The sequence below is a fragment of the Acomys minous genome, assembly GCF_964271855.1.
Source record: "Acomys minous genome assembly, chromosome: 19".
Taxonomy (NCBI): Eukaryota; Metazoa; Chordata; class Mammalia; order Rodentia; family Muridae; genus Acomys; species Acomys minous.
Genome location: NC_140499.1, coordinates 35,968,546 through 35,984,088, shown reverse-complemented (window position 1 = coordinate 35,984,088; position 15,543 = coordinate 35,968,546). Strand labels below are relative to the sequence as shown.

Sequence of the window (15,543 nt, the reverse complement as noted above, 5' to 3'; positions counted from 1 at the left end):
ACCCCACATTCTCCCATACACACAATCCCTAAAACATCATGGGGAGTTTTACAGACTTCAGAATGCTGATACCTGCGAACGTAAACCAACAAACTTGCACAGCCAATGTCTGTGGAGGAAAGGCTAAGGCAGGGGCCAAAAAAGATGCAGTCCGAGGAACCAAAGTTGGTTAAAACGTCCCCAGGAATCCCAAAAGATTTTCCCAGTAAGAGTGTGCAAAAGGTCTCTCTCCAGCATCTCAAAAGAGTACCAGAAGAGGCCTATACAGCTGGCAAAGCCAGTTCGCAGCCAGGCGTAGTCCGAGATGGGGAAGGCAGGGTCAGCCAGCAAAATCTTCATGGGCAACAGTGCCTGCACCGCTTATGGAAAATAACTGCTTCTCCCACGGTCTGTCTATACATTAAGGTCCTTGCTACACATTTCCTTATACTCGTTTGCTGGAACTGTGGATCACATTTCCCATAGAAAAGGGGGGAAAAAAACAGATATATCACCAATTTTTGGTATCTTCCAAAGTTCCCCTGCCCACCAAAAGGACTGATATTCTTGGTGCTTATAAGCAATGTAATATTTGGCCTGTAATTAGTAATATCCACGCAGGAAGATTTTTCAACGTCTGTGTTACTTTATTTAAGTTCATCTACTTCCCTGGATTTCTTTGTGGGTTTTAAAGGGAAAAAAAAAAAAGTCAAGTATGGTTTTCTGGAATTTTGGGTGCTGATCTTAAGCTTTTCTAGAGAACATGAGGACTCTTCCCCTAACTGTGCCTGCCATATAAAGTCTCGGCTTCTCTCCTTCTATGCCTCAAAGGCCCCAGGAGCAAGAGAATGTCCTTGCCCTTATGGAATCATCTGTTAATAGTACTTCCGCACCTTGACCATCACACTCTGCTTAAGATGCCAAAGCTTTTGTTCCTCAGTCCACTGTACATGTAACCTTCCGTCTGATTCACACTATGTTTCTGTCGATTTGGTGAAACCCGTGCTATCACTTAATCCATATAATTTCACCTGCCCCACTTCCCACTACTACCTCAGGCCCAGTCACTTCCTCACCTGTGGAGTAGCATTCCTCAACTGCTTATCACATTGCTTCATGATAATTTGCTTAAATATGCATTGTGCAATTAGTAAAGGCTTGCTAAAACAAACCAAAAGGGGCTTTGGGGGGGGGGGGGATGTTACTATTTGTTCTGGTTTTCCTGGACCTCACAGAAAGATTCACCAGCCCTAGCCTCCCAAATAGAGTGCTGGGATTAAGTGCATGTACCACCATACCCAGTGCAAAGGAGTCTTTTGTTGTTTTTTGTTTGTTTGTTTGTGTTTGTTTGTTTTTGTTTTTGGAGACAGGGTCTCTCTATGTAGCCTTCACTGTCCTGGACTCGCTTTGTAGACCAGGCTGGCCTCAAACTCACAGAGATCTGCATGCCTCAGTATCCTCCTTGGGTGCTGGGATTACTGGAGGTGTATACCTGGCTGGGTCTTATTTAAATTCACTACAAGAGTAAAAAGAAAGCCAACTTCCAGTGATTTTTCAGTCAACACAATAGTCTTCCAGGGCAGGTAGTGTGGCTCGGTGGGAGAGCCTCTGCCTAGCATTTACAAGAGCCTGGATTTGATCCCCAGTACTGACAAGAAAAGGAAAGATTTTTAAAATAAAAGCTTAAGTTCTTCAGCTTTCCTATCGTGTGCATGTAAGAGTTGAGTCACGATGCCACCCACCTGGTTTGGAAGGACCATGAATGAAGAAACAAAGAGACTAAATGGCTCAGCGCTTAAAATTTAAGGGTACTGACAAAATGCTTTAGTTTTATCTGGTAGTGGGCAAATCAAACCTGTAACTGCTGCGTATTACAAAGGCCCAAACTCTCCTTTAGAAGGAGGACCCTTGGTCTCTCATATAAAACAATGAAATCAACTTTATTTATTATACATATCACTAAATCTATAGTACAGAGCACATTATGTAGTCACAGGAGACTGTTAACACTGAGTGACACGTAACTGTACCCGAGCCACACTGTTGAAAAGTAATCCATTGTCGGTAGTATAGCCTATACAGTTTACCTCTGACGACAATTACAATCTCCTCCACATAGATTTACAACTAATACAGATACTTTTAAGAAATATATTTCCAGATACAAGTTCATTAGCAAATTTGTCATTTGCTAATGTTCAAATACTTCATTCCGTTATAATATCACAGTCAAAGATGGGTTGCCTAGTCGAGTATCGTGGTACACACTTGTGTAATTCCAGCACACCTGTGTCTGCATGGGGATGGGCAAGCAGGTGGTAAGACTCTCTCCAAACAACAGCAGCAAAGGCAGACTGCCTGATCTGTACAACAACATTGCCAAGAACCTAGAGAAGAGGCTGTGTTATGTGTATCTTAAAGTCACATTCCCCAAGTGGCTCTCTAAGCTCTGGAAACAAACCCCGAGCTCTAGAATAGTTACAGAACGGAATATAGTGAGAATTTTGGTTTGTTTAAAAGTTATTACAGGAATATGGCTTTGTTGTAATCCCAGGCGTCGTGTGGGAATACGGGCTGCTTCGGATTGTCCGCAGCAGCTAACTATAGTTTGTCTCCTGCTGCTCTGGCAGGGGCGTGATTCTGCCAGCTGAAGATAGTTTACATTTGGAATTCTGGAGACTCTTGAGAGGTTACAGAAGCTCCAGAGCCCCGAGTCAAGCAGCGGCTGCTGCTCCCCCTGCTGTTGCGATTGCTGGTTGCTGATTGGAGATACCCTGAGGAAGACTGGACTTGTCCCAAGGAATTTGACACACCTATTCAACAGGAAGTAGTCTAAAGAGATCTATGGCCCCTTTCCCTCTATCCTTTATTTCTCTCCTACCTAGTGTTGGGGGTTTGGAAGGGACTTGGGTAGAGAAGGGTGGTAGGTAAAAGAACCCAATGAAGTAACAAAAAAAAAAAAAAAAAAAAACCTCCAAATATGGTTACAATGGATGGTATAACTTGGCCATAAACAAGAAGGAAATAAGTGCTGATCCTTCAGAAGCCTGCACTGCCATGGGACGAATTGCAACACTGTGAAATCCTGTCCTTTTCTTCAGCTCCCCCACATGCCCATGTGCAAATGTGTAGCAGGCCTTTCATAAAAAACTCTAAAACTGCTTTAAAAAAAAAAAAAAAAAGCAACTTTGATGCAATATATGAGCTGACCTGACAGAAAAATTGAGGGCTTTTGTCGAAAGCTAAGATATAATTATTTGCGCTTGGTAATTAGGGTGAGGCCTCAAAACCTCTTCTATGAGGGGAACCGGTGGCAGTGTAATTACCACGCAGGGAAACATTCTGGAGAAACCACAGGATGTTACTCTAACGTGGGAACGGGGGTGGGGCGGAGATGCAGAGATAACTCTCAGCTCAAGAGGAATGAGCGAGATGCCACTGATGAAGTCATTCCCCGGAGCGGAGGTCCTCCTCGGGCCAGTTCACACACTTTTAACAGGAGAAATCATGCAGAAGAGAACAGCCCAGGCCAAGCGGTGTCTCGCATGTTTACAGGACACTAGCCCTAGTTAGTGCTGAGTTTACAAAGAATTTGAAGGAACAGACCTGAACATTCTGCTCTTCACATGGAAACTCAATACGCATGATAAAAGTATAGGGCACGTGTGGCAGAAAGGTCATGTGCTTCAGTGGGCACCAGAATCAGCTGGCAGACCTTAAACCGCAGATTGCTGGGCACACCCCAGCTCCTATGCATCAGCAAGGCTTAGTGCAAGCTTCCAGGAAGCAGTGATGAAATGGGTTTGAATCGCACATTTAGGATCACTGCCCGAACTGTCTGCTAAGGCCCACACTTCCCATGGAAACTAACTGACAACCCAGATGTCATGGGCTGTCATGTGTGTATGTGTGTGTGTAAGGGACACCCATAATCCCACTTTTTAAACTCTGGATGCTGACGCAGGAGGATGAATTTGAGGTGAGCCTGGTCTATGGAGAGCTACAAAATTCAGGCCAGCCTGTGCTACATAAAAACAACTGAGTTACTGCCCAGTCCTCTATGACATGTATGTCTAAGAGCTGAGTTACTCAACTGGAGACGACAAAGCGACATCGTTAGCAAGAGGGAAGGGCAGCTATAGGGTGACGTCGAAAGGACCTGACTACCTGGGAAGCTGATGCTTCTCTTAAGGGGCAGCAGCTATTTAATAGTAAGTGTTGACACTGAAGGCAGTTCAGGTTGCTAGCTGGTTAACAACAGGAGTGGTAAAAGTTGGAACAGTGAAAACAACCCTGAATGTGTTACATAAACACAACGCTTACTTATTAACCAGGCAGGTAGACAAAGCTTTCAACACATTCTCTCTTTCAGCTGTCCCAGGAAGCTTAGAAAGTGTTCTCATTATCTTTTCGTTGTTGTTGTTATCATTTTAGAGATGAGGTTGAGAAACAGAAAGACTAGGTAACCTGCATAAAGTCACACAGCTCACAAGCAGCATGGTCAAGCACCTGAAGCAGACTCTGGCTTTTCAGGGTATCTTAAATGACATTCTCAAGAGGAAGCACAACTTCAGGTTCCTAATCTGCATCCTGTGCCTTTTGTAACTTCCTTAGCCGCTCCCCCAAATCCCTGCCTCACCCAAAATTAACATCTTCATGTGTGGGCTTACAAGCAGCCCAGGAAGTGCTGGCGGATAAGCCCAGACCCATAAGTTAACAAGGACCTCCCATCCCAGGACCTTCCCACCCTACTCCCATGCCCGAATGCCTGTGGTGTGCCAGCACTGAGCTGCTGGGTGCTTTAAAAGGATCAGTGCTTGTGGGTGGGTGGGTGAGGGCATACGTGTATGCATTTGTGTGAGCACACATGAATACGCATGTGCAGGCCTGAGGTTACTACGGAGCATCTTCCTTAATCGCTCCCCATGTTATTTATGAGGGCAGGGTGTTTGCTGAGCCTAGGGCTTACTGTAACTCCAGCTACTCTGACCAACTCCTGTGCTCTGGGATTATAGGCAGGCCACAACTCTTATCCAGTTTCAATGTGGATCCTGGGGATCCAAACTCCTGCTTTACCTTGGAACCATCTCCCCCGCCCTCCCCTCCCTTCTGTAACTATATCCTTGAAGCAGATCTTACGAGTTTGCCTGCTGGTAAAGGGGAGTAAAAGAGCCAAAATACAAGGAGGATAGATGCTGTGCCATTGCTGGGCATCTCCTTGATGGCAAACAGGGATACAGCTCAGACTGAGTCCCAGCCAAGTGGACTCAGGACCAGAACCTCCACAGTTCTGCCACACAGCCTCTGTGTCCTAGCCTGAGGGCAAACAGAATTCCTCTAAGGCTGAGATCGACCCCACAGGTGAATGGTGAGGAAGTGGCCCCAGAAAGAAATAGGGGAGAAGTCTGCAAGTAAATGAGTTTCACCGCCCTCTGGAAGAAGAAAGGGTCAATCCTAGCATTCTGCCCTACCCTGTGCTAGCTGGGTGTCCTGAGAGCTGAGTTCCTGAGGGAAAGCAAAGCCCCAAATTAGATCCTCTTGCTTACTAGGCCAGGCAGCCTGTGTGTGCTGGGCACAGGGCTGATCTTGGAGCTGCACCCAGGTAAGGAATGCAGACCACAATGAGTGGGTGGTGCTGTGTGAGGCATGGGTATCAAACCTCAGAAGTTTGGAGGGTTGAAAAGACTAATCGCAGACAGAGGGATTAAAGTGGGACTCATGGGAGATGAGCACTTGAACTAGAATGTGAAGGGAACACAGCATTTAGCACAGGACCCTCAGAGGGGACACACAATCACCAGGGTTGTGTCCCTGAAGCCTGTTAATGCAGAGCTGAAAAAAGCCCAGGACCCTGACTCAGAGCAAGTTATAGGCATCTGTGCTTCTCCAATGAGCCACTGAGGATTCTGAGATGGAGAGGCACCTGGTGTGGGCTATGTTTCTGGGGGGGAAAAGTTGTGCATCCTGAAGACTCTCAATTTAACTGAAAGAGCCACTGAGGTTAGAGGTCACCTTTCATCTGTGCAAGCCAGAGCAGAGGGACAGAGCAAGAGAGAGAGAGAGACAAATCCCTTACAATTAAATCAAGGAAGGACAACAGATAATGAAAAAGATCGACAAATTTTACCTTTTTCCTCACGGTCCTTGCCTAAAACTGAATCATAGTGAGCTTTTCCTCTAAGCCAACAGGGCCCCACTTCAGGCTGACCAATCCTGGCTCATTAGATATATTCAAAGCCAGTCCTATCACGCCTTTTTATCTAAGTTGACCAATTCAAAATTAGGGAAAGAGGATCTATCCCAGGTCACCCCAACCATTTAGAAAAGAATGGATTTTGGACAAAGTCTCCTTTGCAAGTACATGCATGCCTCTGAGAGAGAGAGAGAGAGAAGAGAGAGAGAGAGAGAGAGAGAGAGAGAGAGAGAGAGAGAGAGAGAGAGAGAGAATGAGAATGTGTGTATGTGTTTCATTTTCAATAAACTTTGTTACCTATTGTTGTCTAATAATTTTTTTCCTGTCTTTTAATTCAATTTAGTTGTTAGACACAGGTAGCACATAAACTGAAGGCATTTTCAAGGGGATATGGTTTGAGTTCAGAGCCCATGGTTACTTAGGGAATTCTATGTACAGTGTTTTGTAATTGGTGTGTAACACATGTTCTCAATGGGTTCACTGTAAGTACAGCCATTCTCCTCCAACTCAAGTATCAACTGCTGCAGAGGCCCTTAGATTGGGTGAAGAACTGAGTGATCAGGAAAGGCAAACTGCATTTTTGGAGTATCTCCAATTTGAGTTATCACTGAGGAATAGAGTCAAGAAGTCAGGGAAGAAAAGGCAAAATGTGGACAAAGGCTCTGAAGGTAGGTAGTTCAACGCTAGTCTAGCCAGGAGCTTTTCTGAGACGAGAGAGAATAAAAACCAAATGACCTCAGCAGTCATGTTGCACACGTCTCACAGGAAGATCAAACGGGAGAAGAGGGACAGAGGATGAATGGGGGTTGGGGTACAGAGAGTCCAAAATACTGAAAATCAAGGGACAAGAAGAGATTTAAAAAGTGACAGTCACCAAAACCATACTCTGAGGAGGCCAAGGTAACTTAAAGAAGGTGGTGTGATGCTCCAGTTTGTAAAGGAAGTGATGCAAGGGCAGACAGGTTAACTCGTATCTTTCCAAAAGGGATAATAACTCCATTTATGAGATGTGGAGTGACTACACTCCACAAGACATAGCAAGCAGAGCAAGCAATGAAATGGTTGAATTTAGCCTTGTCACTGCCATGTCTTGTGGAGAGCCACAGAGCCCTTTGTGGACCTCGCCCCAAGATGGCACCTGGCACGCAGCCAGAGCTGCCTCGGTGGAGATAAACAAGACCTCACCTGATTCAGAAGATGCCCGTTGCTTGCATTAGCTCCGCCTCTACGAGCCTATCAGCGTGTGAGACGTGGCTTAGTGTGATTGGCTGTTTGGGTGGTATAAATGAGCGTGACGGGAGTGGCTCGGGGGATTCTCCTAGAAACAAAGCCTGAATAAACCACTTGAGAGAAGAACTGGTGGTCGCGTCTTTCTTGCTGGTCGAGCGAGGCGCGACAATGTCTGCCTATCACACTATTGAGACTGGATCCCAAGAGATTAGAATTTCTCCAAGAGTACTCTGCTGGGAGGGGAAATAGCTGAAGTCAGGAATCCACCAAGAGGAGACATTTGGGTTTGTGCAGGGTAATAAATATGGATCTACTTGCATTTTTTCTACATATAGCCATCCAGTTAGACCAGCACCATCTGTTGAAGATGCTGTCTTTTTCCATTATATAGATTTGGCTTCTTTGTCAAAAATCAAGTGCCCATAGTGTATAGGTTTATTTCTGGGTCTTCGATTTGATTTCATTGATCAACCAGCCTATTTCTATGCCAATAGCATCCTGATTTTATTACTGTTGATCCCAGTTTAAGATCAGGGATGGAGAGTCCTCTGGAAGATCTTTTATTGTACTGGATTGTCTTAGCTATTCTGGGATTTCTGTTTTTCCATATGAAGTTGAGAATTGATCTTTCAAGATCTGTAAAGAATTGTGTAGGAATTTTGATGGGTAGTGCCTTGAATCTGTAAATTGCTTTTGGTAAGGTGGTCATTTTTACTATGTTGATTCTCCTGATACATGAACATGGCAGATCTTTCCATCTTCTGATATTTTAACCAATTTCTCTATTTAGAGACTTGAAGTTTTTTTCATACAAGTCTTTCATTTCCTTGGTTAGAGTTGTACCAAGATACTGTATATTATTTTGGCTATTGTGAAAGATGTAATTTTCCTAATTTCTTTCTCAGCCCGTTTGCCATTTGTATACAGGAGGGATACAGATTTTTTTGAGTTGGTTTTGTATCCAGCCACTTTGATGAAGGTGTTTATCAGCTGTAGGAGTTCCTTGATAGATTTTAGGGTCACTGATGTATACGATCGTGTCATCGTGAATAGTGATAGTTGCACAAAACTAAAGTCCAAGTGGGTTAAAGACATCATCTGACACGCTAAATCTGTTAGAAGAGAAAGTGGGGAAAAGCCTTGAACTCATTGGCACAGGAAACAACTTCCTGAACAGAACACCAACAGCTCAGACTCTAAGAGCAACAATTAATAAATGGGACCTTATAAAACTGAAAAGCTTCTGTAAGGCAAAGGACACTGTCAACAGAACAAAATGACAGCCTACAGATGGGGAAAAGATCTTCACCAACCCTATATCTGATAAAGGGCTAATATCCAAATATATAAAGAAATTAAATACCACCAAACCAAATAACCCAATTAAGAAATGGGACTCATAATTAAACAGAGAATTCTCAATAGAGGAATATTGAATGGCTGAGAAACACTTAAAGAAATGTTCAACTTCCTTAGTCATCAAGGAAATGCAAATCAAAACAACTCTGAGATTCCATCTTACACCTATCAGAATGGCTAAGATCAAAAACTCAAGTGACAGCACATGCTAGCAAGGATGCAGAGAAAGGGGAAAACTCCTCCGTTGCTTGTGGGAGTGCAAACTTGTACAACCATTTTGAAAACCAATCTGAATCTTTCTCGGAAAATTGGGAATAGTGCTACCTCAAGACCCAGCTATGCCACTTCCGGGCATATACCAGAAAGTTGCTCCACTATACAACAAAGACATTTGGTCAACTATGTTCCTAGCAGCCTTATTTATAATAGCCATAATCTGGAAACAACCTGGATGTCCCTCAGCTGAAGAATGGATAAAGAAACTGTGGTACATTTACACAATGGAATACTATTCAACTGTCAAAAACAAGGAAATCTTGAAATTTGCGGGCAACAGAATGGAACTAGGAAAGATCATCCTGAATGAGGTAACCTAGACCCAGAAAGACACACATGTTATATACACATGTATAAGTGGATATTAGCCCAACATGGATGTCCTCTGTGAGACTCCACCCAGCAGGGGTGGTGGATCTGGACCCAGGAGGGCTTGCACAAACTGATGCACCAACCAAGGACATTGCAAGCAGAGAACCTAAAGCCCTGTTCAGATGTGGCAGATGGACAGCTCATTCTCCATGTGGAGAAGGGGAGGGGAGGGGAGGGTGGGGGAGGGGAGGGGAGGGGAGGGTGGGGGAGGGGAGGGGAAGGTGGGGGAGGGGAGGGGAGGGGAGGGGAGGGGAAGGTGGGGGAGGGGAGGGGAAGGTGGGGGAGGGGAGGGGAAGGTGGGGGACTGCCTCCCACATGAACCTTGGTGCCAGCTATTTTATCACTGCCTCTTGGAGGAGAGGCCCTGTGGGAACACAGAGGAAGGGGATGCCGGCTACCCGATGAGACCTGATAGGCTGTGGTCAGAAGGTGGGGGAGGAAGGTCTTGGGAAAGGGAATAGGGCGGAAGAGGGAGGGAGGGTGAGAACAGGAAGATAAGAATGAGGGGATAACAATCCAGATGTAATGCAAATAAATTCTTTTTTTAAAAAGCTGAGTAACAGCCACCATGAAAGAGTTAGAATAAATACATTGTGAATTTAAGAATTCCCCATTGTGGAAACCTATGTTGTTAATCATGTATTTCCTACAATAAATACCACTGTGAAAAAATAATTTTAAGGAAAAAAAAAAGGGAGAAATTTGTCTCCAAAAGAAAGAATCAATTTGTCAATGACCTTGCAGGAGAAATTTATCTTGCAGAACAGGCTCGCCCTGCAGAAGAGACTTGGAGCAGGGGCAAGTAGGGGACCACACCTTGCCAGATTATGCAGTAAATGTTTCTCTAGCTACTGTTTAGACCCTATGCTCATGTCAAAAATCCAGAGAAATCCTGGAGAAAGACTTAAAAGGGTCAATGAATCAATACCTCCATCCCTCTTCAAAATGTGGTCATATTGAATAAATCCCCCCCCCTTTTTTTTATTTTTTGCTTTTCACTATTAATTTGTCTCCTTTAGCTAGCTTCCTGAGGACAGGCAGCCAATCCTGGCTTGTCAGGGCACAGGCTGAGATCCCTAAGTCTAGCAACAACTTCAGGCAACAGATCAAGCCTGAGTCACCTACCATTTCAGGCACCCGTGCTGCCTGAGTCCTTAGCCCTAACCTCAGAAGTATCTTCAGAAAAAAGAGGCTGGGGGAGGGAAGTCAGAGAGATGAGTGAGAAAGGGGAGTGACAGAACATCAAGACAAAAATAGGACAGAAGTTAATACAAACGAAGAGTAATAATGGAGAAAGACAACGTAAGAATATGAAAGAGACAGGAAACCCAATTTAAGACCAATATATGTAATAATTCTGCTTTGAAAAAATTATTTTACTCAACAGTCAAAATTCTGCTAATCTAATAATAAAACTCAAACTGATGAACATACTATCCCGAGGTACAGGACTAGAATACTGTGTCCTGTTTTCAAGGTGAGTTTTTTGACTTTACTTACAATTATCTCTCCCAAGCAAATTTATCTAATATATATATATGGATATCTTTTTTTAATGTTGAAATTCCTAACTGTCAAGAAAGATATAAAGAATGTGCAAAGATTCTCTGGCTCACAGAGCTTACTAAAGGCACCAAAGCGCTAAAGGATACAGCAACTTCTGAGTGGAGGATTTTCACCTTTTCATCATCTCACACTGCCAAGCATAAAGACAAACCTGACTTCCCCATTCTCCTTCCAACAAGAAAAAAAAAACATGCTATTGTTCCTGAACTATCAACCAAGTTCTAAACAACAAGTTCACTTCCCTGTATACTTATTCCACTTCGGTTACAAGCATCTTCAGGCTTAAGAAGAAATTGAGGCTAAAGACCTCGGCCAAAGGAAAAACGCTGTGAAACAAACACTAACATCCGAACTGGAGTTTGCCCGATCCCAGTTACCAGTTTAGTCACAGCCCAGCATTGCCCCTCAAAGGAAGATTTCCACAGACGAGAGATAGACAGGACGCCAAAGCTAGAAGAGAGTTACAAGGAAAGGACAGGAGCAGACTTGGGTATCTCCAGACTCAATCTCCGAAGCGTCTGGCCCCTTTAATCAACTTGCAAATGATGCTCCCATACCAGAAAAGGTTAGGGCTTTATGTAAAGCAGACCTAATAAACACAAATCATTTCAAGTGACAGATTAAACATAGTAATTCAGGCACGGGGACCCAAAGATACCAATCTAGTCTAAGGAATATTAAAGGGTTTGTAATAATTACATACTGCACAAACGCACAGCCACTAGATGCGAGCTGCAGGATAACCTTCTATGCAGAAACAAACAATAAGGGTTTTTTTTTTTTTTTTTTTTTTTTTTTTGGGAAGGGGGTTTCACTACAATCTTCGTTCCATGTTCTGAATACATGAAAAAGACATGGATAATCAAAACATCATTTAGCTGATCATGGTGAGTCGTGCCTGTTGTCACAGCACTTAGGAGACTGAGGCAGGAGAATTGCCAGAAATTCAAGGCCAGACTGGGGTACATGGAAACGAACACCCCCAAGTGACCAAGGCCAGTCACCTAGAGCAGTGTTCACATTTTCCTTGCTTGCCTTTGTCAGTCTACTATTATTTATTCAAAGGACTCTCAGTACATTTGTATGCTTATTTTCCTTGAGAAAGTACTGGATATTCCAGAAATTACAGCGATAGAGAAAAGGAGACTACAGCAAAACACTATGCCTTCTAACACTGTACAGACACCACTTTCCCAGATTGACACCAAGGCACAGAAACCGAGAATGGAAGGAGGAGAAAGTGCTATGACATAAAGCAACATGCTCAGTGCCTCTCATGGAATGGGGAAACAATGAGCTCATTTGTAAAAAATGAGAAAGTCTCATCAATGATGCTACTGATTTTACCTCTTCTTTTTGAGTGACTGCGTGTCTTTAAGAATTTATCACAATCCAAGTGTCTGTCTCTATTTTATAGACATTAAAACACAACATAACCTTGTGCAAGTCATTCAAAATCCAGAAGCAAAGGTCAATTTACTACCTTTTTTTTTAATTGAGTGATCTCTAAGCATCCCTTTGCTCATGAGTCACTGGATGGATCCTGCTAAATGGTGTGAATTTCCCTACACAAAGAAGATTAAAGAAAGAGTTAAAAAAAAAGAGAGAGAGAGAGAGAGTGAGAAAGAGAGAGATTAAAGAATAAGAGTAAAAAAGTTCATGTAAAGTATAATAGCTAACTAGATTCCATAAAAAATTAAGATAGTACTGAGTACTAAATTTAGTGGAGACAATATTTCCAGATACTATTTCAACTTTAGTATCATAATTAATAATACTATAACAATGTTTAAAGGAATTTCATTAGGCCAGTTAGATGGCTAAATGGGGAAGAGTGCTTGTTGCCAGAGCTAACGACCTGAATTTGATCCCTGAAACTCACATGATGGAAAAAGAGAACTAATTCTGGTGAGGTGCCCTCTGACTTGCACATGGGTGCTACGGCAGGCAAGAAAGCAAACAAACAAATATGCACAAAAATTAATTAATTTTAAAAAAATGTGTCTTTGGGGGAAATATAAGCAAGCAGTTAAAGGTATTAAATTTGTTCCAAAAGACTACAACTTTAATCTCATGAGCCCTATAATGTATACAATGATTTATGTGCATGTATGTAGTCTGCATGTGAAAAGTGCGTAACAATTTGGAAATTTAGATAAAATGCAGTGCAACTACTCTTTCAACTTGTAAAAAACTATTTGAAAGAAATATAGGGGGGCTGGGAGATGCCCCCATCAGTAAAGTACTGACCTTTTAGCACATACCTCTGAGTTTCCGTCCCCAAGACTAACATAAAAGGGTGTGTATGCTACCTCCATGCTAGGGAGACAGAAATAGCAGGATCTCTGTGGCTCACGGGTTCTGGGGTCAGTGAGAGACTCTGCCTCAAAAAATATGGAAGCAGATACCCAATAGGAAACTAAAGTCTACATGCACATAGCCACACCCACCCACCAAACAATGTTAGAGGGCATTAAAGTCACTATCAATGTTAAGACATTGTGCGGTCAGGCGGTGGGGTCATGGGGAGAGGGGATGAAGTCACTTTTCACTAAGCCTAATGACATGAGGTTTTATCCCTGGGACATACAAGTTAGAAGGACAGAAATGACTCCCAAAATTTGCCCTCTGCCCTTCATACCACCACCTACAAATAAAAACTAAATAAATATAATCTGGAAAGAATGTTTAATGTTCTATTTTTTAATCATTCAGGATACCCATCTCCCCTCCCCACTCCCCCCCACATACATCCCTATTACGTCTATTAAAAGTACATTTGCTAAAAGAGGTGCCTAGCATATTACTCCTGGAGGATCTTCTAATGAAGCAATAAGGCTATTATATATTGCTATGAATTCTCCTGGGACTTTATGAAAGGTAAGGCTCGTTAGTGGAGAAAAACCTAAAAACGTTCAATGCCATGAACAGTGAGAATGTGAGGGCTAGCTGCTCTCTCCATCAAAGCCTTTTCAATCCATTCAGGTCAGAACGTGTACGGTTTCCTTTTTTGAATGTTAGGAAAGACTAGCTTTAACAGGTCCTAACTTGAGAGTAGAGCATACAACACTTTTAAGACTGTCGCATAAAGACTGACTATGTCATGTTAACTTCTTCATTACCAGGCTTAATTTCTATCACCAGCCAAACAGGTGTAGAAATATTGTCTCCTGCTTACGCTCTAAGGAAAGAGGCCTATTCTACTGCAAGCATGCAATGAGCCAGAACACAGCCTGTTCCTCCTCAACAGTCAACACGCAGATACTTGCTTCAGCACCCATGTCAACCTCCAGGGTTCTTATAAGGAAGGACCTGCTGTTACTAAACTTATGGTCACTGTCTGTACCGCAAGAAGACAAGTTCAGCTACCTAGCCTAGAGAAGCCAAAAACAACCAAAATAATAGTAAAAAACAAGCAAACAAACAAAAACAGAAAAAGGGCTTTTGTAAGTATGGTGGTGTGAGTGTTTTGTGTGTGTGTGTGTGTGTGTGAGAGAGAGAGAAAGAGAGAGAGAGAGAGAGAGAGAGAGAGAGAGAGAGAGAGAGAGAGAGAGTGTGAGTGAGTGAGTTTTCATGGTCCAAACAAGACAAAAAAAAAAAAAAATCAACCCAGGTAACAGATGTTTTTAATTTGGGGCAGACAACAGAACTTTTTATCTTGCCACAGAAGCCTGCCAAATACACATGGTCTACTATGATTTCAGACAAAACTAAAAATTGGTGAAAAGCCCAAATCTGCAAAGAAGGTCATTGCTCACTCCTGTAAGAGGGCTACAGGCAATGAGTTCCCTCTGAACTGAAGCTCTCAAGTGACCTGCCACTCTGGCAGTAAGATGTCAAATCATGAACAACACATTACTTACTATTTACAGATCATGGTGTGAGATGGCAAAGAGGTTATTTGTTTCAAAAATGAACTGGTGTCCCCAAACAAGGTCTACAGGCAGCAACCCCTCTAGCTCAAAATGCAGGGAAGTGGCTCCAAATCCAACGGCAAGTAGAAAATCCACACAAGTAGAAATACTTTGCAGAGGCTCAAGTCTAAGCAAAAGGATGCTTATAAATCTGGAAACTTCTTCCCTTATATAAGACTAAGCTGTCTTCATTCTTACATGGAGGCTTTCCTAGGACCAGCTACTACCCTTGGTAATGCCATGCCTTACACAGAAGGCAAACATCTAGTGGGGCTCGCTTTGTCCTTGTTGTGGGGTTTTTGTATGTATGTATGTATGTATGTATGTATGTATGTATGTATGTATGTATGTATGATAACTTGTTTAGAAAACAGCAAAGAAAAAAACAGGTCAACAATACAAATTTGGTCATTTAACACATTCATTTTTCCTGTAAAACACAGAAGGAGAACCTACTAAAACATACAAGGCATACATAATTTGAATGCAGCTTTAAGTCTCTGATGGATTTTTCAACTTCAGAATATCTCTACTTGATATTTTTATTTCACTTCATCTATGATAACAATAGGGTGTTGTTGTTTTTTTTAACTTATTTAGTTAATTTTTCTCATAACACTGTATCACATTTATTTATTTTGGGAGTAGCTGAGA

At 42.7% G+C, this 15,543-nt stretch overlaps 1 protein-coding gene across 12 annotated transcripts in view; it reads right to left on the bottom strand.

Annotated features, from left to right (window-relative positions):
* MED12L (mediator complex subunit 12L) overlaps positions 1-15,543 on the bottom strand; it is a 315,424-nt gene that overhangs the window by 99,886 nt on the left and 199,995 nt on the right. The window lies entirely within an intron of this gene.